This window comes from Ictidomys tridecemlineatus, chromosome 12 (genome assembly GCF_052094955.1).
Source record: "Ictidomys tridecemlineatus isolate mIctTri1 chromosome 12, mIctTri1.hap1, whole genome shotgun sequence".
NCBI lineage: Eukaryota > Metazoa > Chordata > Mammalia > Rodentia > Sciuridae > Ictidomys > Ictidomys tridecemlineatus.
In genome coordinates, this window is record NC_135488.1 from 89,103,909 (window position 1) to 89,131,162 (window position 27,254).

General features: G+C 32.3%; 1 long non-coding RNA gene across 1 annotated transcript; it reads right to left on the bottom strand.

The window, feature by feature from the left end:
* Positions 1 to 1,350: 1,350 nt before the first annotated feature.
* Positions 1,351 to 26,721, bottom strand: LOC144369606 (uncharacterized). Its single transcript, XR_013429397.1, has 2 exons — positions 26,574 to 26,721; positions 1,351 to 1,583 (listed from the first exon to the last, which is right to left on the bottom strand). It is a non-coding gene; the product is annotated as an uncharacterized LOC144369606 (long non-coding RNA).
* Between the last annotated feature and the right edge of the window lie 533 nt (positions 26,722 to 27,254).

The window sequence follows — 27,254 nt, forward strand, 5'->3', positions numbered from 1 at the left end:
AAGATCAACCACTTATTCCTTCATTAAGAAATTACCTGTTCTTCCATTTTTTTATGAAAGAGAACAGCTATACATGGTTTTTAAACAACTTCATTGCTTTGGTAAAGATACTACAGGGGTGTTAAAACTGAGATCCCTTTCTAATGTGTATGGCTTAAGTTCCTGGAGGTTGTAAGATTTCATGGTAGCTCCCATTTTAGTTATTGAGTTTAAAGTAATGTGTGTGTGTGTGTGTGTGTGTGTGTGTGTGTGAGAGAGAGAGAGAGAGAGAAAGAGAGAGAGAGAGAGAGAGAGAGAGAGAGAGAGAAAGACAGAGGAGAAAAAGCTTACAAATGTGGATCAGAATTTTACATTACTTATGTTAGTACTAATTTCTTGAAAGATGTTCTCTCGTCATGCAGAGGATTTTTTATTAAATTCTCAAAGATTAATGCTTGCCCGGTCTCCTTTCCATTCATCAGATGTCCATGTCCTGTCTCCCTCCCACCTGAACAAAGAATATTAGTAACAGCATTTTCTTTCAGTCCTCTAGCTTAAAGATGATGAGAAGATATGGCTAGTTTTCCTTTCTTGTTTGCTTTCTTGATTTTTGTTATTTTCCAGGGGGAGTAGTTGCTCTGAAGTTTGTCTCAGATCTCAGTACCATCTACTCTTAACATTCTTTCAGTATGTATATGTTATTGTATGTAGATTTATCATGGGAATTTAAAATCATACAATGTGAACTGATAGTAACCTCATATTTTCTTCTAGTTAGGTAAATCATTAGAACTAATTATAACTAATTAGTTTTATTTTACAAGAAGATCTTGATACCAAGAGGAAAAAATCCACAATATTCTCATTTCTTTAATTCATCATATATATATATACATATATATGTATATATATATGAAAATAACAAGATTAAGATAAAAAAACAGAATTCAAATGACTTCTAAAATAGGTGAATTGTTGCAACATATCATGCAAAAGTCAATTTAATAATTTTTTCATTTTTCAACTTTGGATCAAAATGACTAATTTTTGTAAGCAATAGTTCTCAATACTTTCTTTTCACTCATGCATTTAATTTTCTATACAGTAGCTATATACACCACTTTTGAAGTGTTCTTATTACCTCAGACAACTAGCAATATTTATAACAACTAAATTGAGGCTATTTATGCCCTTGTAACACTTATTTGCTGGTCAATATTCACCTTAATTTTTTTTTTTAGACAGCCCTGTAAATAGCTTCTAAAATAGCCCCCAAAGATACCTGCCTCTTGTCTCAATGCCTTCTATTCAGTATGGCTTTTCCCAAAAGCTGGCTTCTGATGAATGAAATCAGTTAAAAATAAATTTAAATTTGAAAAGTATAAAATAAATTTAATGAGGTACCACATGTGTAATTGGATATTAGCTTTTCATTGCTGTGAAAAAGTACTTGAGAAAAACAACTTATAGAAAGGTTCATTTTGGCTCATGGTTTCAGAGGCTTCAGTCCATGGTCACCTGGCTCCATTGATTCTGGTCCTGTGGTGAGGCAGCAATCATGGTGGAGAACCTGTGGTGGAGCAGACTCGCTCACTTAGTAGTGGCTAGGAAGGAGAGAAAGAGAGAGTTAGGAAGGGCTACAGGGCAGAAATATCCTTCTTTACGTGGCCCCAGTAACTCACAGCCTCCTCCTAGGTCCCTCGTCCTTAAGTTTCCACCACTTTCCAATAGTGCCACCAGTTGGGGTTCAATATATAAACATTTCTGGTTTAAAAGTATAAAGTTGGGTTACAAAAACATTGTTGTTATTTTCTTAAAACTTTTGGGATGCCCCTCTGACTCAATTCCTCAGTGAGAAGTCAGCTGTCATCTTCTGTGCTGCCCCATGAGGAGGTGCACATTAAATGAACTGATAACTAAATGAAATAGCCAATGAGGACAAGGGGCCAGTCAAGAGACATGTGAGTAAGATCTATAAAGAGAGCTCAAGAATTTATAATCACACCTCGAATACTGCAGACCTGACCAACACCTTGAATATAACATTGTTAAGATTCTGACCTGAAGCACTCAACTAAATGCCCCATTCATGATCCATGGAGACTAACATAATAAATGTTTTTGCTTTAAGCCCATAGGTTTTAAAGTATTTGTTAGTTATTATTCATTGATAATAAAGCAGATAGATTTGTGGCCTAACAAATCTTCTAATTTATTACAAGCATAATTTGCAATGATATAGCATTAATTTTCCAGATTCCATTCTGTTCTCTAAGTGACTATATTGAAACCACGGGTTTAGAGAAAAGAGTCATCATCGCACCCTTTTGGTACTTTTACTTCTCATTATATAATAATAATAATATTTTCTTTAAAAATACAGAATATTAGTTTCAATGGATAATGATCTAGTAAAATAATACTTTTTTAAAAATGGATAGATCAACATAGACATCTGCATGAACTATTACTTTTCTTTAATTATATAAAAGAATCAATAATAAATTAAATTAATGTAAGTCATATGGGCATCCCTTCACTTACAAACAGACTTTTTAATTGAAATTTCCACCCCAAAATAAATAGAGCTCTTAACAGATAAAGAAATGAGAAATTAGCCTATGTTTAAAAAATATTAAATAAATTCTTAGTCACACTATAAAAACCTTTCTGAATGTCAAAAAACCTTATGGAGAACATGTGACTGGATTTTTATTGGGCTATTAAAATTTGTAGGACATTCAGAGAGATGAAAATACTTCATTTTGAAATTCTTCTCCCTTTCACCCCAGGAGGCTGCAATGGAAACAATCCATCCCTGTGGTTATATGCCCAAAATGGTCAACTTGAAGCATGCATAAACTTTACCAGATACATTTGACTATTTAGGGAGAAAATGCAAGAAAGTGAATTGTCTATTTTTATGTATTGTGTTTATTTATATTCACTGGGGTATGATTATATTCACTGTTTCCACAGAATTTGGTTCTGAATTTAAAATCATAGCAATAGACCCTTTGATTATGGTAAATTGCTTTCTGAAAATGAGATCTATGAATGGGAAAATATTGTCATTGCAATCGAGTGACCTGCTGAAGTGCCCCCTGGTATGCATATTGGGATGGATCTGCTAGATGCCCTCTTGATTTCAAGGTCTTAAGTTCTAATTTAAGAGGCACTTCTAAGCGCCTCCTGTTGGCATAGTTCTTGTAATAAGATAGGAAGTTCTCTGCTAAATGTTTCCTCAAAGTAAATGGGTAGGGAATAAAGAGAAGTTCAGAGGTGGGACTGTTGAAAGAAAGTGTTGTGTATTTTCCTGATCAACTATATCTTGGAAGAGACTTTAACATCTGTCTAGGTTTTTCAAGAATACATAATAAATTGCTGTGAACTATATCTCACCAAAAATAAACATTTAAGGAGATGAGAAAGGTAATTACTCTGATTTAATCATTGTACATTGTATACATGCATGAAATTAAAGAGTATCCCTAAAAATGTATGGTTGTTTTGAGTAAAAAAGAGAATTAAAAAAAAAACAAACTATCCTCAGCCAGGCATGGTGGCACATGCTTGTAATCCCAGTAGAGGATTACACAGGAGGATCACAAGTTCAAAGACAGCCTCAGTAACTCAGCAAGACCTTAAGCAATTTATAGAGACCCTTCTCAAAGTAAAAAAAAATAATAAAAATAAAAAATAAAAATTATATATATATGTGTGTACATATATATATATATATATATATATGTATATATATGAATGAATATATGACTGGGGATTTGGCTCAGTGGCTAAGCATCCCTATGTTCAATACCTGGTACCCAAAACAACAAAAAACTGTACTCAGCTTTCAATAAGTTCCACTTGAAAAGAATTATGTCATCCTATTGCAAGTTTCTTGTAAAATATTTATCAAAGAAAGTGCTTATAAACCTGATATGAGCAGGTTGTTTATGGCCAATAGCTTTACCTACAAATGAATGCTATTTCTTCTCCTATTAAATTAGAATTTTAAAAAATACTGCTATTTGGCAATTACTCTAGAATATATACTTGTGTATATATGGATATGCATATGGATATATATGGTATACACACATAGAAAGAGAAATAAATATGAATGCATAATATATATGCATATAAATAAATAGTTATCTATATAAAGAGATTTAAATCTTAAAATTATACTTAAGGCTTAATTCTAATAACATAATTTTATTAGTCATTTTAACATTTTTCTAACATTTCCCAAGGGCTTCTTTATTATAAGAGTATATTTGATAGTATTTTTAAACATATAAAGTTCTCAAGAAAATTATCTTTTGTGGAAAAGAATTTTGGCAGAATAGTTGTAATGAACATAGAAGAATTGACCAGAAATTTCTCGGAGTATTCAGAGTATTCAAAATAATATTGCTTTTAAACCTCAGGCACAGTTGAAATTGGTCTTGACAGTATAGCATTCAGATTAGTTGTAAGAGTGTATATTTAAAACAATATTAAAATAAAGATAAAATTTAAAAAGAATACAAATTTGTTTCACAGTTGTTTATAGCCCACTAACATTAACTTTTGGGGTAAAAAAAAATCATAATTCTAATTCAATACTCTTGACAAAGCTTAGTTTTTTCATGAGGTTTAAATGTCAAAATGCACTTTCCTTTAAATTGGTCTATTTTCAATCTGAAGACTATTTTTCTCCTGAATGAATGGTTGTGATTACAAATTCAATTGCTATAAAAATAATCTAGTGCCTAGAAAAAAATATATATAAGAAACAATCAGGATGTTAGATAAGAAATTTGCTCTATTGTGTTTAAAAGCAATAACTCGGTAAGTTGAAGGAAAGTGCTCAATGGACAATATGCCTCAAGAGGGATGAGAAGCACATTTATAAACTGAAAAAATACCTGCAATTTTAGATTAATGTGACAGAGGTAACATCACAGAGAAGAAACTCTTTTTACCTAATCAAAGCTAATCTTTTCCAAATTGATGAATTTTACTTCTTCAGAGAAAATCTTGCAATTTTAACATAGAGCCCTCACTTAATCTCAGCAAATTGTTTATCTAGATCAGTTGATAGGAAAGCCTCTTCATCATATAACATATGCAACTCTGATTAAAGAAAAAGTATACTTATTTTGAAGTAAAATTATGTTATTTAAAAACAACCTTATAAAGAAAATAATATGTAAGCTGTTCAACATTTTTGTGAATAAGATCAACCACTAATTGCACTAAAACTTTTAACATCCCAGCATTAGATCCCATATCATTTTGAGTAATGTTAATCATAAAATTAAATAATCATTGAACGTTATTCTAAACTCATGTATTTAAAGACTTAATTTAAATTCATTTATTATAGACTAGGCTCATAGGAGTATATCAGATCCTTAACAATTTCTCACTAATATGAATTTTTGAAATTTCTAGCCATATGTTTGAAACTTACAAATAGTAGTGGAATATGTTATTTGGTTACAGATGTAATAATATAGTAAATAGGGAAAAATAACTTCAGCAACAAGTTTTTGGCCTGAAAACACAAATCAGAAGTAATATGATAGAAAACAGTAGTGTAGACCAAGTTAAGTGGGCTGAATGCTTTGGGGTGTAGGAAGGAAAAAGAAAAAAAGCTTGAATTGAGCATCTATATGTGTCAGGCATTTTTAAACATACTCTCTATTCTTTATCATAGTTACAGAATGACAGAGTAAATAAATGTCTTATGTGTTTTGCAGTTGAGGACAATGTGAACAATTTTTTTTTTTTTTTTTTTTTTTAGCCAAGGCCACAGAGTTTATAAGTTCTATATCCAGTTACTTGTAGTGTCTCTGTTGAAATAGTTGAATAAGGCCTTCTTGGGATATTCAGAGGACCTTGCCATTTTACACATTCACATGTGGCTTCAATACCTATTCTTCTTTTCCTATACCTGGTAGAATCATATGAGCAAAGCCATAGGGATATATGAAATATCATTTTGTGTTTAGATAATGGACATGTGGCAGGAATCTGGATTATTAACTAATTTGGATTTGGATCAACATGGCTGTCTGTAATTTCACTCTCTGGTTTAAAAGAAATCATAAATATCAATATAAGGATTTGCATTTTATACTGCATGGAGTGAGAGACCCATCAAATATTTTGACTACAAGGGTCACCCAAACAAAATTATGAGCTGAATTTGTGAATTTTCTTAGTTTATTCCAGGGGGAACACATTCTCTATCATAGCATTCTTTCCAAAAATTGCTTAACTGAAATATATTATAGTTGTTTTATTTTGAAATAAGTTTATGTAATATAAAGTGAAACTGATTTCTATACAAGTTTTCCTTATAACTAAAATTTTAAATCTCCTTCATGGTTAAAAGAAAAATTTCCCCATAATGCACAGATATCCCTGAGGGAGAAAATAGAAGTCTGTAGATGGACAATGTTTATAGAAAAGTTGAGGTTTATGTTTTGAGGTAGAAGGAAGCTTGGAGTTTTCTCTAGTAGTCAACAGATATATGTGTGCACAGCAGTGAAGACAATATGTGACCTTGGTGAGCTGAGAAGGTAACAACAATAACAAAAATAGCCAAATTCTTAACAAATGAAACACAATGGGTAGTTGAGCTTTGTGGTGCAAACAGAAAGACCTGAAAGGAATGAGGAAGTGAGTTGGAAGCTTATCCAGCTACCATTTTAAGACAGGAACAAGTGCAAACTGATTTGCCAAAATGTTCCTGAAGTGCAAAAGCACTCCAGTTGTTCTCAGAGTATGTGATGGGATGGAGTATAGGAGAGAAGGAAGTGACCGGTCCAGGGATGAGTATCTGCAAGTAGCTATGGAGAGGCTAGAACATGATAGGATCTTGTAAGACATTGAGTTTGGCATTTCCTCAGAGAGAAGGGAATTTCTTGAAGTTTTTATATATGAGAGACATGGTTTTACATACATTTTGAAAGGATCATTAATGAATAGGGACAAGGACAAAAACAGTGATAGAATTTTTAAACCATTGCAATAATTCAGTTAAGAAATATTGGTGGTTTGAAGTTTACTTGTAGTGATAAACTTCAGTTCTGTTTTTAAGTTCAGGTTAAAAAATATATATATATATATATATATATATATATATATATGGTCTTAATGGTGGCCATTGGATTTTCCAGAATATATACATCACCACTGACCATGACAATGCGTGTTTTCCAAAGTGGTGGAAAATTAGTTCTGATTACATTGGATTAAAGAGAAAATGAAGGGGACTAAAGGGAAGCTATGTTTGTAAAGAGCTTTATTATTTAAGGGTATAAAGAAATAGAGCATTAACTGCAGCAGAAAGTCACTGCAAATATATCTTTTAAATGAGCCACGAATCATAACAAGTTCTTTTTCCAACTGAAAAAATCTAGCAGAAAGAGGAAAACTGTTAATGTGGTAAAGCTGGGGATTAAGAGGGGATTAATGTCATCATATAAATATACTTTGTCAAAAGTAAGAGGTGTTAGTTAGATTGGTAGATGTGATCTTAAGAGGACGTGGACATTCTCTTTGATTGTTTCTATTGGGGTTTTTGCTATATATCTATTGCCCTTAAAAACACATATTATTAAAATCATAGACTGAGCATTATCCCTATAATGATATCTGAGAAAAGGTGATGATCTGTAGGTTAATGAATAACTTCAGGTCTTCTGACCTCCAAACCAGTGTTTTAAAAGAAAATAATAAAAAAATAAATATTTATAGTTCCAGAGAATAAGTGACAAATATTTACATCATTTTCATGAATCTAAGCTTTTAATTTCTTTTATTTTTTTATTACAGATATTATTAATTTTTCTATGTTTTCTTACTATTTTCTAACTGGAGCATGCTAACTTCTCAATAAATATTAACTATTATAGCAAAACTCAGTTAGGAAATATAATTTCATGGTGGATATCAATTTATGACACTCATTTGAGACTTCGGACGTTCTTTAAAAAAAATATAAATAAAAGTCACTTCCTCAAAAGTTTGTTCAATTGTGGAAAAAAACATTCTACTAGGAATAAAAACTGGGGTAGCATGTTTAGCAAGTCAAGGTTGCATCTAATTTGCATTTCCAGGAAGATATCTGTGGATTTCTTAATAGAAATCTTGAAGGCCAAGAGAGACTGGAATGAAATATTCAAAGTGCTGAAAAAAAATTTGTCAGCCTAGAAAAGTGTCCTCCAGAAACAAAAGAGAGACAGAGCATTTCTCAGACAAATAAAACCCAGTGAAGTCCATCACCAACAGAACTACCTTAGAAGAAATGCAAAAAAAAGAATTCCCTAAGCTGAAATGAAAGGCCGCTAACTAGTAACATGACATATGAAAGTTTAAAATTCACTAGCAAATGTAAATATATTGTCAAATTCAGAATATTCTAATGTTGTAATGATACCGTGTAAGTCACTTATAACTCCAGCGTATAGGTAAAAGGATGAATGTATTAAAGATATCTATAGTTAAAGTAACTTGTTAGTGGATACACAGTTTAGAAAGGTGTTTATCATAATATTAAAAACATAAAATGTGGTGATCAGGGAGTAAGAGCGCAAAGTTTTACATGCAACATTAATTTGTTAAAGTTTAAAATAGACTTACAAGATACTGTGTGTAAGTTTTATTATAACTATAAAGCAGACACTTTTTGAAGATACATAAAAGATAAAGAGCAAATAATCAAAACATATCATTATAAGAAATTATTGAATCACAAAGCAAGACAGAAAGCAAAATTTATCAGCATAATTATCAGAAAACAATTAATAAACTGGTGATAGTAAGTCTTTGCCTATTATCAGTTACTGTAAATGTGAATGAATTAAATTCTCCAATCAAGACAAAGAGTAATGAAATGAATTTAAAAAAATACAAACCAGGCACTATGGTACACACTAGTAATCCAACTAAGGAGACTGAGGCAGGAGGATTGCAAGTTCAAAGGAAGCCTAGCAACTTAGCAAGGCCCTAAGCAGCTCAAAGAGACCCTGTCTCAAAATATAAAAAGGGCTGGGGGTATGGCTCAGTGGTTGAGTGCCCCTGAGTTCAACTCCTGGAACCAAAATCAAAACAACAACAAAAACCGCCAATTAAAAAAAAAAAAAACAGCAAAAAACCACAAACCCACAAAAACCTTATGTTAGCTTTAAGGACACAAAGAATGAATTTGAAAGAATTTTTTTAAAAAAAGACATTCCATGCAAATGTGAGACAGGAAAAAGAGCTGGGATAGTCAGATAGGAAACTTGGGCCCCTTCAAGGTAAGGCTTCTGTATAATAGGGCTGAGAGAGCACAGATGCAAAAAGCTGGGCCCCACCAAGTTCAGACCAATTCCTGAGAGGGCAGAAAAACTCACTGACAGTGAGACATCTGTTGCCTGGTGCCCAAACCCTCTCCAAAAAATGTATGGTAGCCTGATTGGACCAAAAGATGTGTGAGGAGCTTGTAGATGTGGAATTCCTTACTCAGGATTGAGTCAAAGGCTAGCTTCCTTACCTCTGTAGATTCATATAACCCTCCGTGTGGGACCCCTCTCCTTTCAGAAGCTGTGCTTTCTTTCTTTGTATTACTCTAATAAACCTTGTTACTTTGCTCTCCTCTTTGTGTCCATGAATTTTATTCTTTGAATTCACAAGACAAAGAAACCAATCCCATACTCTCTGCTATGAATGGAATTCTAAAGAAGAAAGGGTAGCTATACTCACATCAGACAAAATAGACCTGAAGTGAAGATCAAAATATAAGAACATAATACATTTAAAATCATAATTTAAAAAAATCTGTCACAAGAGGCAAACATGTAAATGTAGAGAATTCATTAAGATGATGTAACAATTGTAAATAAATATGCACCCAACATTAGAGTGCCAAGGTATATGAAACAAAAATGAGTAGATCTAAAGGGAGAGATAAACTTTAATACAATAATAGTAGGAGACTTTAATATCCCCCTTTTAGTAATGGACAAAATTTAGACAGAAAATCAATTAACACCAAACTTGAATTATACTTTAAGCCAAATGGACCTAGCAGATGTTTACAGAACATTCTACTGAATGGCAGCAGAATACAAATTCTTGTCAATTGTACATGGATATTCTGCAGATAGATCACATGCTAAGCAATAAAAAAGGCTTAACAAGTTTAAGAAGAGTGATCATATAAAACATGTATTATGAGTATGTGCCATGAAAGTAGAAATTAATAATAAAAGGAAAATTGGAAATTTCAAAAGTATGTTCAAATTAAATAACACATTCTGAGCAATCAAAGGGTCAAGAAGAAATTGAAAGGGAAAAGTACCATGAAGGAAATGAAAATAAAAACATGAACTACCAAAACTTATGGGATGCAGCAAAAGCACTTTCTAATAGGAAAGATAATAGTGATAAAATCCAACAGGAGGAAAGAAAAGGAGAAGAGATGAGGAAGAAGAGGAGAAGGAGAAAAATGAATAAGAGGAGGGGAATGAAGAAGAGGAGGAGGAAGAGAAAGAGGAAGAGGAGGAGGAGGAGGAGAAGAAGGAGGAGGAAGAGGAGGAGGAAGAAAAGGGCAAGCTGAAACCTAACTTCACAAAGAAGAACAAAGTCCAACAACAGTAGAATGAAGGAAAAAGCAAGATCAGTGCAGACATAAATTAAATAGAGATTATAAAAACAATAAAATATAAGTGAAACTAAAAGTTGTTTTTTAGAATAGATAAACAAAACTGACAAACTACTAGCTAGACTAAGGGAAAGAAAAGAGAAAAGATAGATAGATAGATACACCAGGAGACACTACAACTGATAGTACTATTCAAATAAACTCATCCAAGAATTTATAAGTTTGGGTTTGGACTGACTTGGAATTTTCCTCTTTCTTCTACTATAAAGATATATATTATTGAGCACTGAAATAATACCAAGCAAAAAACAAATTTCAGGAAGGCGTTTTCCTTAGTTACATTCTCATCTATACTTATGAAAGTATACAGAAAAGTTACAGAAAAGAGACTACTACACAGCAATTAATCTTTTCTTTATAAAAGGAAAAGGGAAAGTAATTAAAATTTTTGAAAACCAAACAAAAGTATTGCTTTTATGACAGCGCATGAGACAACCAACCTCTGGGAGAAACTAGTAATTTCCTTTAGGACTGAATTTGAAAGCAGATATCAATGGACATCCACACTTTCTTAAGAATAATAGCATTTAGCCAGGTGCAGTGGCACACTCCTGTAATCCCAGCAGCTTGGGTGGCTGCAGCAGGAGAAGACAAGTTCAAAGCCAATCTCAGCAATGTAGCAAGACCCTGAGCAACTTAGTGAGACCCTGTCTCAAAATAGGAAATAAAAAGAGCTGGGAATGTGGCTCAGTGCATAAGTGTCACTGGGTTCAATCCCTAGAACGGAAAAACCAAACCAAAACAACAAACAAACAAACAAAAAACCCACACATTTATGTGATGGCTTCTTCTCAGTTTTGACTTTCTTATAGTAAAGAATTGGAATAAGGATGTTTTCTCTTTCCTTCCAATCCCCATGTGAAAAGAGGCAAATGGACCAAAGCCTAATTTTAGTCAATATTTATTGGAATCACTCTATTCAACATCAAGGATTACATACCATTTTTTTAAACTACAGGTACTTATAGGATGAAAATTGAGAATTTTAAGAGACAAAGACAAAAGACAGGAAACAAAATGGACTTATATAAACTGATTTTCATCAATTTGCATTGAACATGCTTTTAGTTCTAGCCTTTTGACCACATGGACCACAGACTACTTGCTATATAATACTAGGGTTAGAGAAACTTTTGGACCCTAACAAACTATTAAAGGTTTTTGAAAGTCAAAAGGAGTCTTCTTGAGGCTTTTCTATGTTCACAAAATGAAATTATTTTCTCCTTCTTTATGTTAATCATCTAAACAAAAGCTATGTTTGAATATCCTGTAAGATTTGCAAAGCAGAACTGCCTCAGAGTTGGTTTAATAATAACATAGGAATATCCAAAGAAGTTATTTGAAAAATTCATTTTCTCTTCATCCCACATGCTCCATATCATTCATCTACCCACTAGCATGACTTCATTTTCTGTGCTTATTATCATATCAAAACAAAAGGCAATTTTTATACACATTGTATTTTATAAGATACACATGTATCTTATTACATTATATAAAGTATAGCTGGAAAGTAAGGAGAATAAAAATCTTTGCAGTAAGTATGATCAAGTAGGTGAAAAAATATGGAGATCATCAAATGAAACAAGAAATGCTTCATTGATCAACTTTAGAGCATGTCTGGACAGACCAAAGTGAAGCAAAGTTTACTCTCAGATGACTGCAGGGTAACACCTCTGCTGGGAGTCAGACAGGTGGCACTAATCATCACAAGTGATCTATGAAGAAACAAAACTACCACCTTAGCATCAATCTCAATAGCACACATTACAATTTCTTATTTTGAGTAAGACTGTATGTCCAGAATATTAACCTGAGAGTTACATGTTTCATTTATTCTTTAATTTCTTAAAGGCTGATAAAGTTTTTATTACATTAGAAGCTGAATAAAATATATAATATCTAATAGATTGATGTTTTATTGGAAATCATGTATTTAGCCTACTATTACCCATTTTACAACCCAGAGGAGAGATCAACTTCTGTGACTTTAATTACTCAGTTGAGAGTGACATCACAAGGGTTGTTTTGGAAAAACACATGTTTAAACAAAAAAACACACGGTGACTAATTCTCATTATTGTGTTCTAACTGTTCTCACTCTAAATATCAAATGAAGAGTGATCTAAAATTATAGCTCACTTTTGCAAATATACCAAAAAAAAACATTGTCTTTACCATAAAAAAATGCTCAGATTTATCTTCAAACGCCTTTCTGTTTTATCTTTATCTGATATGATTCTTCTTTTTACCAATATGAATGTGAGGAGAGGAGGCAGCCATATATAACCAACATGATGGAGTGGGAAACGGGTATAAACCTTTATGGCTTCAGTTTTTGGAGAGAAAAAACTGATAGTTACTTGAAGTGACTGGGCCTTATGTCCCATGTTGTCTTCTACTTAAGAACACTGCTTTCTACATAGTGATTTAGGATTATTGGGTGAAATGGTGAAGTATTTCTCAATATAAAAAAAAAAATTTCCAGTTAATACAAATGTAACTGAGCAGGGGTCCAAGGAGTTTCCCTAAGATGGATAAGGGGACTTCAATGGGCTTTGTCAGGTACTCGCCTTCACAGGTAGTACTTTCTGGCTAGGACTGACTAAAACAATAATCTTCCAAGCCCAACCTTGAATAAAAAAATTATCTCAGTATAAGAGCAAGGAGAGCCGAAGAGAAAAACAGAGGGAGCCAAAAGCCTTCAAGTTTTCCCTGTAATTAAAGTACAGAAGCTTACACATTGGAAACCAAAGTCAAAGCACAAAGTAGAGAAAGAAGCTTGGCTAAACTTCCCAAGGTTGGTGTTTCAGTTCACCTCCTGACTGGCTCACGACAGAAAGGTCTTGGGATAGGAGTGTGAGTAGGTTCCCCAGGAGAGAGATGGAGACCTCAAAGCAGCCCTTGTGGGTTCATAACTTTTGTCTCAGAAAGGAATTTTAGGATACATTAAAAGAGGTACAAGCAAAGATCATTTTCAGGAAAGCAAGCAATAGAGCAGGTTGCACCTTCAAAGGAGAGGTTTGGGCACTTGTGAGTGAAGTGCCCCTTTGGAATCTTAGGCTCTTCTTTTAAGGGAAACTTCTTAAAAAGTAACTTGAGAACTATAGGAATGATGTCAGCCCTGGCAAGCAGGATTCTCTCACTCCTGCACACAGGGTGGGTCATAGTGCTCTCGTTCTGTTCATAATCTCTAATTTGACACCATCCAGTCAATAGATAATGTTTAGAACATACCTACACCACAAGTCTCTAACTGCATTTTCCCTTGGCTTTATTTCGTGTAAAGAAAATATGATGTGTAAGTTAGCAATGTGTGTAGGCATTAATTAACTAGATGGGCAATGCTCTAAGATTCATGAGCTTTTGAAGAAGTTAGGTTTGGAGAATAAAGGTGAGGGTGTTCAAGGCTTCTTAGATTTACAGTGTTTTTTTTCCTGCCCTATTAGTATCCTCTCTACCTATCCTTATTTCTTCTATCCTACTTTAGAACTACTTATTTTTATAAGGGTTCTTTTTATATTCTTTCAGAGAACTTAAATTGACTAATATGAAGTAATTATTTGAAATTGAGATCAATCTTTTCTGAGACTCCATTTCAGAGGAAATATGAAGATATTCCTAAAACAACTTCTATCTTTGGTAGAAGTGTTACATGGAGGTAATGTATGTATAGAAAACTAGTGTCCTCCAAGTATTGGAAGAAGTTTTCTAATGTTTTGTTCTTTCCAACCATATCCATATTGATTAGATAAAATCTCAAACTCTGGGAGGAGCTATATTTGTTGTCAAATGCATGTTTTAAAATCAGTTTTGTTCAGAAGTTAGAAAACCTACAGTCTTGGATTATCTGAAAGATTTAAAATGAAACACAAGTGTAAAATGTTTCATAAGCATAATAGCCATCATGAATTAAGCATGATCTATGAGGAACAGTTTCTCATCAACACTATGTAGATACTTCTATCACCTATAATTTGCAAATGAAGAGATTCAAGCATCAGCAGGGTAAATAACTGTCCATGTGCTCACAGATAACTACATGGTGGAGCTGGAATTGAGATCCATGCATTTAGGTTGTGGAGTTCACATGCTTAATGATGATACTAATTATCTCATCTAACTCAATGTTCGAAAGGCAAAGTGTTACCTATTTTAGATTCTTCTTCCCCCTAAGAGATTTTCTAACTTTGTAACTGCTACCACAGAAGATGCATTGAGAGCAAGTAAAGAAAAATTCATACTGAAGGTTTAAAAAATATTAATATCAATTTGAAATCAGGTATCTCTTTTTTTAAATCGTAAGTTTTGTTTAATATATATACAGCAAAAAGATTTATAAAAACCAATTATGGTTCTAATGAGAAAAAATTACTTAAATTGTGCCTAAGACATTGAATTTCTTTAAAATTTGTTCTCTTGAATTTTTTTGAATTTTATTTTTTAATTTGTTTTAATTGTTATTGTACATGACAGTACAATTACCTTGACATATCATACATTTGAATCAGATGGGATATAATATCTCATTTTTCTGAGTATACATGTTGCAGAATAAAAGTTAAATGTACCAGTAGGCCAAAATGTATCTGAAACATTGGAAAATAGTATACAGAACAAAAGGCATCTCAAGGATGAAGACTTTGCTAGTTAAGGACAATCTTTTTATGATCTATCTATGTATCACCTTTAATTAAGGATTGCTATGATTAAAAATGAAGAAACTATTCACTTTCCACCAATTCCTTGTGAATCAGAGTTGTATCCATTTAAAATAGTAATTTTGGAATCTGTTTTAAATACATTTAAATTTACTAGTTGTAGCTCAACAGTATTGAGGGTTTGTACCTTCCTTTTTCATGTAGTTTCAATTTTAAACAGAACTAAACTATTTCTATATTCTATGCACTAGAATTCAGATATCAGAAAGTGAACCACATGCAAAGAACTGAAAGCCAATGCTGTAAATAATTTTGTACTCTTATATGCAATGAAATTAAAAATGATTCTAATTTTAAAAGATGGGACTTCATATTTTTACCTTTTGGTACATAATTAGAAGTTTAAAAGATCTTGTCATGGATTATTACTGACCAGAGGATCAGGAGTGGGGAAGATATGTAATTCCTAAATTTCAGAATGAAAGGTTTGTTCTGGTTATTGGTGAATTCTCAATTTTCCTGTTCTTGAATACTTCCAAGAAAACTCTAAAATAAAGTGGTATAAAGCTGTCGTGAAGGGACTTCTCAGACATGGATTTTGAATTGAAAGTAGAAAATCTCATCAAAACAGTCGTTCATAAATGTACTTTCTTGTTTTGCCCTGAGACTTTATGTTTCACCTATTCATCATCCTCAGATTTTATAGAGTTCAATGGTATAAAACTCAATCTATAAATAAAAAGAGGGAGAGAAAATCAATGCTTCCTAAACCATACTGAGAACTTAGGAAGTTTTACTTGTTCTGAATATACAGAATTCTGTTATCTAAGATGAACACTTTAGATATTTATTAACTTGTTGTTATTCTTACAAAATTAAGAATTCTGGGATTAAATTCATGCAAAAATTTCATTTTTCTTTGGAAAGTTTTTTTTTATCCAGAAAATTTTTAAGTGGAAGTATTTCACTTTTTTGCTCAATACCTGGAAAATATTACAAAATATAGATTCTATTGGCACCTCTTTTGGAAAAATTCAAAATAGAAAATAGATTTATACTGAGTGAAAATTAAAACTAACCCATGTTTTTAATAAAGTAAATGTGGCTGGTCGTTGCGCCTCCTAGCAGACCAGCACACACTTCTCTCATTTCATGGACTCCAAAGCTCCATCATTTTTCTGTGGCTATTCCAAGGTAGAGGGGTGTCCAAATGGGCTGCATAGAATTATATTGTGTGCATGTACCAATAGGTAACAAGAAATGCTACTAATATTATAATTATAATGTACCAATAAAATGAAAAAAATTAATAATGCATGCACTATTATGAGCCTGGCTGTGAATTAGCTTAATTAAAAAGAAGTGTTTTATTCTGAGTTTTGTTACTTGGTTTATTTTATTAAGCTTGACTTTATGGAATTTTCAATTAAATCCATATAGGACAACTTCAATTTTAAGTTATCTCAAATATATATATATATATATATATATATATATATATATATATACACACACACACACACACATACACACACACACACATACCAATAATATGTTGAGAACTACATATTTAATCTTAAGGTAAAAAATGCAAACTAACTCAATTAATAAATATTTACCTTTGTATATCTTAGATATGTATTTATATGAAGCAGTTATCTTGTACTGACTTATTTACCAAATGCACAGAGATTTGAAGACTTAATTTTTATTATCACATAACTGCAGGAAAATTTTATACACATACTCACACACACATAATTTTTAAGCACAGTTCTAGTATATATCAAGTTTAGTTACTATGATATGGTTAGATAATACCAGTCCCCAGCAAAGCAGCTCAAACTTTAGCTATCACAGTTTATTAATTTTAAGAAAATTGTATAAAGCACAAATTTTACTATGGTCCTTTGGTCCACAAATCATTGCATAAATAACAGATGCTCATTATGATCAATGAACAATGATGTCACTTTTTTCCAGGTCTGTCTATGGGTAGTCATTGCTCATTTGTTATTCAGTCCCTATGCTGACCTCAAAGCATGTAGAAGTGTTGTCTCCTTGTTTCCCAGGGATGCACCATAGAACATTGTACAAAAATAGATCTCTGAAAGAAAATTACCCAACAAAGTTGGAAAAACAGCAAAGAAACTGAAAGTGAAATTTGAATGATATACAATGGACTTATAAGGAAATTGATGGCCTTACGAATGTAACCACTGGTTTTATTCAAAAGACTGTATATATGCAGGCAGAAGAACTTAATCAACTCAAGTTTATTGACATTGATGGGAATGATGGTTGTGATAAAAATATAGATGAACATGACTCAGAAGATATGGTGTGAGGAAAATACTCCACATAAAATGAACTCTTGATGACATTTTACAACATTTATTAAGGAACCAGACTGAAGTTTTGGAAGACTACCTAAACTTAGCAAAGAGTGTGACAATTTACTAAGGCATAGAAAAAGTACTTGCTCAATATGGTTATTTATATGATGAGAAGAACAAGGGACACACTGTTCAAACCATCCCTGATTACGGTTTTGCCAAGAAATAAAATACATTAATTCTCAGTGGTTTGAATACTGCAAATGACAGCATGCTGTGACTTGAATGTTTGTATGCTCTCCAAAGTACAAGTTGAAACATAGTCCTCAAAGCAACAGTATGAAGAGTAGGGCATTGGGAGGTGATAAAATCATGAGGGATCCTCCCCAGTGAATGGGAGTAAGGTCCTTATAAATAACCACTCACAGTGTTTGGTTCATTTTACTCTTTGGTCTTCTACTATGTGAAGATGTAGCAACCAGGCACCATTTTAGCAGCAGAGAGAGTTATCTTCACTGCACACTGAACATGCAGGTACCTTGATCTTAGATTTCCCAAGTTTCCAGAACTGTTAAGAATAAATTTCTTTTGTTTATAAATTACCCTGTCTTTGGTATTTTGTTATAGCAGCACAATGGACTAAGACACAATATGCAAAGTAAATATTAGTTTTACTGTTTTTTATTGTCTTCCCTATTTATAACCGATGATAAGAGAACTTGGAATGTTTTGACAAAAATTTTAAAGATAATGAAAAATCATATATTTTTCTTATCCATCATGAAGTGCACTTTGCCCAGTTTCCAATTTCATGGTCATTTCATCACTGAAGACCTCAACCAACTTACAATAACAATTTAAAAAATACATTTCTTATGACAGGTTCATTTCTTCTTTTCCTTTACTAAACTGAGAAGAAACGGGCTCACCATTCTGATCCTAGTATTAAGTTCTGGGTAAGAAACAATATCAAAAGGGAAATGTTTCCTTAAAGACAGATACTGGGAAAAGTCCTCAATGCCATCTGATGACTTAGCAAGATTAAAATGAAGATTTTCTTTGTAATTATGTCTATAATACAGCAACTCATGGCCATTTTTAACAGCTTGAGAATTCTGTTTCTTCTAGTCATCTGCCAGTGAAAGGGCCATCAAAAGTAAAGATTCTTAAAGAATTTCAAAAGTAGAGAATCTCATGTTCTGATGTTATTAGATATAATCACAGCAATTCAAACCACGAAGCCCAGTGAAAGGAACCAACTAGTGATACACACAACCCAGATGAATCTCAAAATGTTATTCTTGGTGAAAGAAGGCAGACACTTCAAATCATTCAATGACTCTATTTACATGAGATTCTAAGGAATGAAAACTGGTATAGTGGTAGAAAGCAGGTCAGCAATTGTCTGGGACATGGGGTACAGGGAGCGATGGACTTCAGAGATGCACAAGGAAACCCGTGGAGCTAGTAGAAATGTTTGCACCTTAATTGTGTCTGTGGTTCTCAGGTATGTGCCTCTGTCTAAATTCATTGAAATGTACCACTTCTATGGGTGCAGTTTATTGGCTGTAAATTAGAATCATAGTAAAGGCATTAAAATTAGACAGATTTAACTAAGATTTGAGCAAGTTCCAGCTGGAGTGTGTCAAACCCTGGAGGTAATAAGATGTGTTCTTTGAATTTTATAAGTTGTCTATATATTTTTTTTTCATTTCTATGTTCTCAATCACAATGAAAACCTAGAGAAAATGAGTTCGAGCACTTTTCACAGATAACAGCTTCCTTATCTTGTCCCATTTGCTCTTGGACCACAAGTTCATTTGGTGCTATACAGAAATAGTATGATATTTTAATCACTGAAGTATGAGCAGAAATGAAGAGGTATATATTTTATATGTGAATTAAAATTTCCATTGAGTGAATATTAATCTATATTAACCAACCGACAAGTTTAAAAACTCAGAAAAACAAAAAGTCATTAAATCTACACAAAAAGTTATGCTGTTGACAACTCAAATGTTCTTGCTATACTTCTTTAATAAGGTAAAAATTATTCTTTAAATTTTAATTTTACTTTTTGATTTTGCAGATTATCTTGAAGATATGAAGATATCACTTTATGTCATGTGCATATATTTTTATGCACACAAGTTAAATATTGTTAAAATGACAAATATTTAAGTCATTTTTCCTTTCAAATGTTTTCATCTCCAATTTATTGAAATATAAGTTTTCAAAATAATCCCTAATGACCCTCTGCATTTCAGTGGTATCTGTTGTAATATCTCCTTTTTCATTATTAATTTTATTCATTTGAGTCTTCATGTTTTTTTCTTTTGGTTTATCTAAAGGTTTATGCATCTTATTTATTTTTTCAAAGAATCAACTGTTTTTTTTATCATTGATCCTTTTAATTGTTCTCTCATTCTCTATTTCATTCATTTCAGCTCTGATCTTTATTATTTCTCTCCTTGTATTCATTGTTAGAACAGTTTATTCTTGTTTTCCTAAGACCTTGAGATGCTTCATTGTTATTTTTTTTGGATATTTCCAATTTTTTTAATGTAAGCATTCGTAGCTATAAACTTTCCCTTTAGAACTGCCTTTGCTATATCACATGATTCTGGTACATTGCATTTCTTTTCTTGATTCTCAAAAATTTTAAATTTCTTCCCTGATTTTTTAAATAATCTATTCATCATTCAAAAGTGTATTTTTTAATTTCCATTTGTGTTTATAGTTTCTGTAATTTTTTATGCTATTGGTTATTAATTTCATTCCAGTATGTTCTGATAAAATGCAAGGAATTATTTCAACATTTTGTATCTGCTGAGACTTCCCTTGTGGCAAGAAACATGATCCATTTTGGAGAAATATTCATGACCAACTGATGAAAAAATGTATTCAACTGTTGTTAAAATGTCTGTTAAGTCTAGTTGATTTATAATATAAATTACAGTGTCTGTGTTGATTTTATATCTGGATAATCTATCTTTTAGTAAGAGAGGTGTATAGAAATTGCCCAGTATTATCATCTAGGGGCTCCTTTGAGACTTTATGTCAAGTAGTATTTGCTCTATGTAGTTAGGTAAATGAATGTTGGTCCATAAATATTCACCATCATATATTCGTGCTTGATTTTTTCCTTTACCAATATGTAGGGACCTTCTTTGTCTTTGTTAACTAATTTTATTTTGGGGTCACTTTGTTGGAAAAGAGAATAGCTACTTTTGTTTTCTTTGGGTCTTATATGGGCTTAGTGAAGAGAGGTTTTTAAAATTTTTTTAAATGGAAAAGCTAACAAAAGCTATGTAAACCTGCAATTGTGCTTCTTTTTCTTCTTCTTCTTCTTCTTCTTTAATCTTTGATTTATTAATTTTTTTAATGTGGTGCTGAGGATAGAACTCAGTGCCTCATACATGCAAGGCAAGCGCTCAACCACTGAGCTACAACCCCAGCCTACAACTGAGTTTCTTTAATATTTTTAGCGCGGTCAGTTAGTTTTACAAACTAAAATCTCCCTGATTTTGCACGAACAGGGCTCATACATTACATGTAAATGTGCCACACTAGAGATTAATTGTATGACTACATACAGTATCACCTAAAGCAAGTTAGTTTAATGATACCGGGGATTGTAATAGCAGCTCTTGTGAACTGTCCTTTGCTTTTGCCACCCCTCCTGCCTTCTGACCCTCCCTAATTCTTTTTTTTTTTCTGAAAAGAAGCCCTTCCTTAAGTTTTAGTTAACCCCAACTCACTTCAGAAGGTTCAAATCCCTTGCAATGTTCCAGCCACAGAAGAAAAGAGACTCACCTCTGGCTGATGAAGACTCCATGCAGTACATATAGCCTTCGGGTTCACTGTACCTCCTATTCCTCCTCCTAAAAGTCCTTCATATCCCACAAATCTGTTTCTAAATTTATCACCTATGATAGAACTTTGAAGTGAAAATACCAATTTTGGGTTTTTCACCAATGTATATCCTAAATTTTTGGTCACGGGGCAGGCAGTGCTGATAATTGATTTCAGTAGCAAGAAGAGACCCCCAGCTTTATTTAAATACACTGAATTCTGGATTGGCTCTTCCAAGTTATTTTTACCTTTCTAAATCTGTTTCATGTCTTTAAATGGGTGGACTAGATCTGACATTTTCGAATTAAAACTTTGATGTAGATGCCTCAGGGGGCCCCCAGGGATTGGACTGAGCAGGTGTTTATCTTCCTATCCCCCATCCCCATTAAATTGTAAAATACAGCTATTACAAATTTATATCCTTGTTTCAGTGTGGTTATTTTTGCTGCTGTTTTTAAAGGAAAATGGACCTAGAGATCTGTTTTTTGAGGGCTTGTAGTATTGGAATGGATTATTTCTATGGTGCCTTTTAACATCTATAATTAAGCCTACTGGCAATGAAAATTGGTGCCCAGAACTTGTTATTACTGTTAATAATGACACCACCATGTCACCCAATGACAGACATTTTCAATATAATAAGTTCTCCACATAATACCAGGTTTGAGGCAAACATTTGTTCATAAATTGTTTTCTAGAGAAACGGAAAACGTTTTTTCACAGAAACAGTTTTTAAGATGAAGTGGTTAGACTTGCTGAAAGAAAAAAAAAGCTTAACAAAACAAAATTAACTGTCATAGAAAAATTTGTTTTTTCAGTAAATTAGAGTGGGAAAACTATTCTCACAAAAGGTACAATTAAAATTTAGTAAGAAATCACTCTCACATATTGTTTTCAAAACTTTATAATTAGCATTGGAAGACAAATTATTTTAGAGACAAAAATATTTATTCCGTTATCTTCTTTGGTTTCAGAAGTTATCTAAAGAGATATGAGAAGAAAGATGGCTCTTTACTGAGATTAACATGGTGAAAAAATTTTGAAATATAAAATTGAAAACAAAAAAACAGTACTCACTTAACTTTACTCAGAACAAGAGATTTACTCAACTCTCCTTAATCCTTATATCTCTTTCCAAATTAAACTGAAAGAACTTGTATTAAAATTTTCAGAAAAAGCTTTTACCATCTATTCCTGCCTCTGTATAAATATGTAGAATGTTTTAGTCTGAAGATGTTAACTCAGGAACTAGCTTTATTAAGACTGATATAATGCTTATAAGTTTTCAGATTTTCCCTTTGATGCAAAGTTGAAAAGTGAAGAAGATCAGTAAAGGGAGATATAGAAAAACAATTTAAGAGAATCTAAATAATTTATTCTATAGGACTACTGTATAACTTTTATGCATACTATTAGTTCTACTTGAATTATAATATTGAAAATAATTCTTAATACTTAATATAAAATTTCTTTCATTTATGCTGAAATATTTTCCAACTAAACATTACACTTGACAAAGATGGTTCAGAATCCAGTTTATTAGTGCATCTTTCGGTGTAATGAATCAATGAAATACTTCAAAAGTGATCATCACAGCTTGGCATAGTGGTGCATGCCTGTCATCCCAGTGACTCAGGAGGCAGAGGCAGGAAGATCCCAATTTCAAAGTCAGCCTCAGCAACATAGCAAGACCCTCTACAATTTAGCGAGACCCTGTCTCAAAAAATGTCAAGAACAAGAAAATTCAAGATTGAGTACATAACCACAAGATTTTTAAACATTAGAGGAAATAAACTTCTTAGGCACTTATTTTTAGAAAGATGTTATGTACTTTTCCAGGTGGAGGTGCCATTTTGATGTGAGAATGATTGATATAACCCATAATATAATTCTATGTTGTTTGATGGAGATAAACATTACCAAAAGTAAATATATATGCATGTAGCATATGAAAATAATAGCTTACAAATTTTTTAAAATTTTTATTTATTCATTTTTTTAATTTCAGGAAAGACAACAGTATCTTAGAAACATAAATTTCAAAAGGAAAGAAAAGTGATTCCACATTCTGGAAAAGCAAAACCAAAAAGCCAACAATGACATTGCTTATCAAAATGTCGGCATGGTCTTTCAACAATGTCAGCATTTACTTGGATCTTGTCTTCTTTCTATATATTCTTTCTCTCTGTGTAAAAGCTAAAAGTGATTTGGTGGAAGAAAGTAATATATTATAGATTACAGGGGTCTTCAGCAGATATTTGAATCTCCTTGCTTTCTTGGTTCATTATCTCCTCCTAATTGTATAGAGAATTCTACATCTAACCAAAGTAATTATTCAATATAAAATTAAAATTTAAATACCAATAGTATTAAAAACTATAAAAATGCATTTTATAAGCCTTTAAAAGTATGATAGAATAAAACATTCTAAAAATGTTAACTTTCTTTCTTAAAATTTTGGGTTTTGTGTGTTTTTCTGTTTCTAAAATAGCAATACGTTTTCTCAAGGTAAAATATTGATTTTGAAATTCATAACTTTGATTTTCAATTGTAAGCATTCTGTTTGCCACATATTTTCTCTTATATATTGAATTGTTTATTTGCTCTTATTTCATTTGAGCCATTTCCTCCAAAATATAAATATAAAAGTGTGTGTGTAAATATATATGTGTATATATATGTAGATATGTATATATACATATACATGTATATTTAATATATATATATTAAAGTTGTTCACATGAGAAATCATATTATATATTGTATCTTATTGAAATTAATAAGACATCTGGATATTATTTATGATCATGCTTGAAGTTTAATAAATATTATTTTACCCAAGGTGGCTAAATTTTTCCCTTTCTTCTTAAGCTGCATGTTTGTGTATCGTTGCTTTAAAAATGAATTTCCAAATGATCTATTTTAAACATTAAAAGTTCATAGACTTTAAGATTATTTGAGAATGCTTATTTTATTCAAAATTTGGTTTTGAACTAATACATAAAACATAAAAGTATACTTATTAATGCATGCCAAGTGATGTTTTGATACACATATATAGTGTAACATTTAAATCATATCTCATCAATCATTTGCCATATCTCTATAGTAAAATCATTCAAAGTCTTTTCTTTTTGTTTTTTGAAATATATAGTAAATAGTAGTTATTTATATTCTTAGTCATGTATTTATTATGAATTAATGTGTTGTCTTGCATTAATGCTCTTTTTTCAATGATTACCTCAATATGCCAATGTTCTTGAATTATCAAATAAAATTTAGGAAAGGAAAAGCCAGTATCTTGATGCTAACTGACTCTAGTGTTAAACTAAACTTACCTTCTGAGGTGAAAGGATAATCACATTTTATGTTGTTGATATAAGAAGCCCTAATTTCATTTAGGCATTACCAAAAGCCTTTCATGATAACACTTCTAGAATATTGGAGAGATTTGCATTATATGATATATACACTTAGAAGCCCCCAAAGATCTTGTGGATTAATGAATTCACAGCACCTTGAAGGCTGGTCTCTTAAGGCTGATACAAAGCTATCAAGACTTTATCAACAACTTAGAAATATGAGAGATAAGTCACAGTTATCAAATTTATAAATGACAGGAAACTGGAAAAGTTAATTAGCATAAGAAGCAAGATGCATGAAAATGTCTATGATTATGAAGGGCTCAAGTCAACAGGATGAAATTTGACAGGTATAAATGTAAAATATAGATTACAAACTAAATATATATATATATATAAAAGTAGCAGATGAAACCAGCTTGATAATAACTGTGTGTGAGGGGGTATGGGAGTGTGCATGTGTTTAAGCAGGAGATTTTATGTGTGTGATGATAAAAGACTTAGTGGTTTTATTTGCAATTAAATTTAATCTGAACTCAGAATATCACATGACAGAGGTGCCTGGAAGCTTGATTTGTAACTAATAGAAAAATAGTGTTTCCATCAAGGGAAATATCAGACTATTTGTGCAAGCTTAAGGTTGTACAAGTTTGGGGATCACGTTTTACAATCAACAATAGGAGACTGAATAACGTTTTCATCTCTTTGAGCAATCACAGGTGATCTCCCACTGGGAAATGTCAATGGAGCCATTGATAATTCTACAGCGAAATGTGTTTGATTACATGCACACAAAACATTGCATACACTTTCAGAAGTTTTGCCACTTTCCTTGAACCTATCTATAAATTCCCTACGAGTCAGTGGACTTCAGCTTCAAAATCTCTGATCTAAGACCAAGTGGAGAGGGTGTTAAGGTGGCTGATGCCCTAAGATGTGAAAACATTTAAAGGAATTGGAAATGTTTAGTCTGGAGTTAGGAAGACTGGGAGGATGGAAACAAAATAGCTGTCATGAAATGTCTAAAGATTTTTCATGTTCAAAAGTTATATTTATTCTCTGTATCTCCAATGAGAAAAACAGGAACATGAGAGAAACAAATGTTGTGAATGTGGAAATAGGATGAATGAGAGGAATTTAATTCAGCATTCAGTCAGTACGTTCCACATGGCATGCTAGACTGGGAGGGTGAATGTGAATATCAAATGAATAAAACATTGTCTCTTTCCTCAGGATGTTTAGAGAAAAAGTTCCAGCTTATTTTTTTCTTTAAGAATTTAAAATATATACATGCCAGCCCTTTTATGACTATGAATGTTCACCTAAACTAGAGCAGATTATCATTAGTAAAAAAAAAAAATGATGCTTTGAATGATCCCATTTAGTAATATAAATCAACACTATTTTATTAGGGCTAATTTCCCTGGGGAAAAGTAGGACATGGCAGAAATGTTTGAGGCTCACATAGCTCTTATTTGGAAATTTCCTTTGTTGATGAAAATAATAGCTGGGGCACAGAAGAAAACGTTTGCATTAGAGATCATGGGACAGCTTGAGAAGAAATAATCTGGATTTTTTTTTTTTGCCTCTTTGAGGATTTATCTTTATTTCAGTCTCTGTAATAGTCTGAAATTTTCTGCTGAAATTCAGCCTGGAAAGTAATGTTGGAACTTACATGTTCTCATGTGAGGGCTGGTTCCAGTAGGGCATGCTGTTTATTTTGAAAGCACGACTTGATGCACTCCATTCACAGAGCAGTTCGATTCTAAGGAAAGTGTTTGAGCTTGCCAGTGGAATCCAGATTTGTAAGCTTGAGACGATCATCATCCTGGTATATATCAGAATTACTATTATTCAAAAAGAAATAAGAACAAAATTTGCTCCAAAGATCATTGAATCCTACAGGGAGTATACCTGAATTGGTAGATGTGCATTTTTCTTTGCAGTCTTGTCTAACACAAGTTAGAGTAATGACGTAACGATGGGAAATCATAAAGAAAATGATGTCCCACTTTATTTCCTCAAATTAAAGTCTAAAAGTCATATTAGAAGAAAAGAAGATCAGTTTATTCATATTGTGTGTCTGTTTACTATTAAACATCTTTTCATCTTGAATAGAATTTCTTTCTTTTCTTTTTCTTTTTGTACCAGGGATTGGACTCAGGGACATTTGATCACTGAGCCACATCCCCAGCCCTATTTTGTATTTTATTTAGAGACTGGGTCTCACTGAGTTGCTTAGTATAACACTTTTGCTGAGGCTGGCTTTGAACTCGAGATTCTTCTATCTCAGCCTCCTGAGCTGCTGGGATTATAGGCATGCACCACTGGCCTTGAGTAGCATTTCTGTACTCAG